The sequence below is a fragment of the Penaeus chinensis genome, chromosome 4, assembly GCF_019202785.1.
Source record: "Penaeus chinensis breed Huanghai No. 1 chromosome 4, ASM1920278v2, whole genome shotgun sequence".
NCBI classification, from domain to species: Eukaryota; Metazoa; Arthropoda; class Malacostraca; order Decapoda; family Penaeidae; genus Penaeus; species Penaeus chinensis.
Window position 1 is genome coordinate 10,831,278 of NC_061822.1, and position 2,500 is coordinate 10,833,777.

General features: G+C 40.5%; 1 protein-coding gene across 1 annotated transcript in view; it reads left to right on the forward strand.

The window, feature by feature from the left end:
* Window positions 1-2,500, forward strand: part of LOC125047523 — a 53,479-nt gene that overhangs the window by 881 nt on the left and 50,098 nt on the right. The gene's annotated exons all lie outside the window — the stretch shown is intronic.

Consider the following 2,500-nt stretch of genomic DNA (forward strand, 5'->3'; position numbering starts at 1 on the left):
TCAGTGTCAACAACTGTCTCTGTAAATGTTAACAACTATCACTGTCAGTACAATGGATATCATGAACTGTAAAACAACTGTCACTGTCATAAACTGTCACCACCAACAACTATCGCTGTCAACAACTATCACTGTCAACGACTATCACTATTACTACAACTGTGAACAACCGTAAATGTTGGCCACTGTCAGAAACGGTCGCGGACACTGTCTCATGTCACTGTCAATGGCCATAAAAAAACAATCACCGTCATAGTATTACTGATACGCAACCGTAGTCTTCTTACACAAAAAAAAAAAAAAAAAAAAAAAAAAACACACACAAACGAGACAAAACAAAACAAACAAAAACCCGACACAGCCTATTCTTTCTAAATCCTAATCAACCATTACTCTTCATTATCATTCCACATTCATCATTCCAAAAACTTGCGTCTTTTAACCATCCTTTATTTTTATCGTTTATTATTCAATATCATTACCCATTGCCTTACGGAATAACTATAACCTTATCAAACCATTACGTAGCAAACAATAACAATTTCCTGCCACTCGTAATAGCAAGAGACTGTAAACACAGGAGGCAAACTTGTCATGTTGTTTGTCCATCGAACAAAGGATCGCAAACAGTTCACAATGGCAATTCGATAAAGAAAAAAGAAAAAAAAAAGAAAGAAAGAAAATGTATGATTTTGTTCATTTTGCTTTTAATACAGACAGGTATTTACGTAGTACAATACGTGGGCAGGTATTGTTCCAAGCGTAAATTCTAATGAAATCAATAGCGTTATTATCATTATTATTGTCATTATTTTTGCTATTATCTTTATTGTTATAATTATTGTCATATTGTATTATTATTGAAGCTTTTTTGTTTTGTTATTTTCGTTGTGTTGTCTTTATTATCATTATCATTATTATTACTATTATCACTATTATTGTCACTGTATTTGTCATCATTATTATTATTGTTGTTATCATTATCATTGTCATTATAATTATTATTGTTATTATCGTTACTGTATAATTGTTATTACTATTATCATTATTTTTTATTGATGTTATCGTTATCATTATATTATTGATATTGATAGCAACAATAATAATAACAATGATAATGATAATGTTAAATATGATGATAGTAATGATTAATTATAATTATTCTATTTTTATTATTATCTTTATTATCAGCAGACTTAGCAGCAGTAGTAGTATCACCATCGTTATCCTTCTCCTTCTCCTCATTTTCACTTTCATCACCCTAACCCTCACCACCAATCCAATCACAATCACCATCACCACCATCCCCATCATCATCTCCATCCCATCACATTCCCCATCACCAACATCACAATCCCCATCACCATCAACACCATCCCCATCCACAGCCCCGTCATTACCATCACCACTATCACCATCCTCATCACAATCACCATCATTACCATCCCCACCCCCATCACTATCCCCATCATCACCATCACCACCCCCATCATCACCATTACCACCCCCATCACCTTCTTCACCATCACCACCATCATCACCATCACCACCCCCATCACCCCCCATCACCATCTTCACCATCATGATCTTCAACTCGAGAAACGCCCCATGCAAAAGGTCTGTTCCCTGCTCAGAGATCACAAGGTCAGTCACACTAACCGCTTTGGTCGGGCACTTTCCCTTTCGGTCAGGTGCCTGGAGGGGGGTGGGGGGGATGGGGAGATGTAGGGAGGGAGGGAGGGAAGGGGGGGGATGGGAAGGAGGGTGGGTGTGAGGGGGAAGGAGGGAGGGAGGGAGGAAGGGGGGAAGGAGGGAGGGTACGAGGGGGAAGGAGGGTGGGTGTGAGGGGGAAGGAGGGAGGGAGGGAGGAAGGGGGGAAGGAGGGAGGGTACGAGGGGGAAGGAGGGAGAATGTGAGGGGGAAGGAGGGAGGGTACGAGGGGGGAAGGAGGGAGGATGTGAGGGGGAAAGGAGGGGGGGGGATAGGTGGAGGGGAGGGAGTAGTGGATGGGGGGAATTGAGGGGGGTTGGAAGGAGGGAGGAATGGGGTTCGGATGGGGAGGGGGAGAGTGGGTGGGTGAAGGAAAAAGGGTTGGAGGAGAGGAGGTGAGGATGGAAGAGAGAGTGAGAGTGAGTGAGAGTGAGAGAGAGAGAGATAGATTAGTGAAGAGAGAGAGAGAGAGAGAGAGAGAGAGAGAGAGAGAGAGAGAGAGAGAGAGAGAGCGAGAGAGAGATAGAGAGAGATAGAGAGAGAATGAGAGAAAGATGTAAGTGAATCGAGAAAGAGACGGGAGAAGGTGGAGGAGGAGGAGGAGGAGGAGGAGGAGAAGAGGAATAATAATAATAATAATAATAATAATAATAATAATAATAATAATAATAATAATAATAATAATAATAATAATAATAATAATAAGAATAATAATAATAAGAAGAAGAAGAAGCAGAAGAAGAAGAAAAAGAAGAAGAAGAAGGAGGAGGGGGGAGGACAAACAAAATAA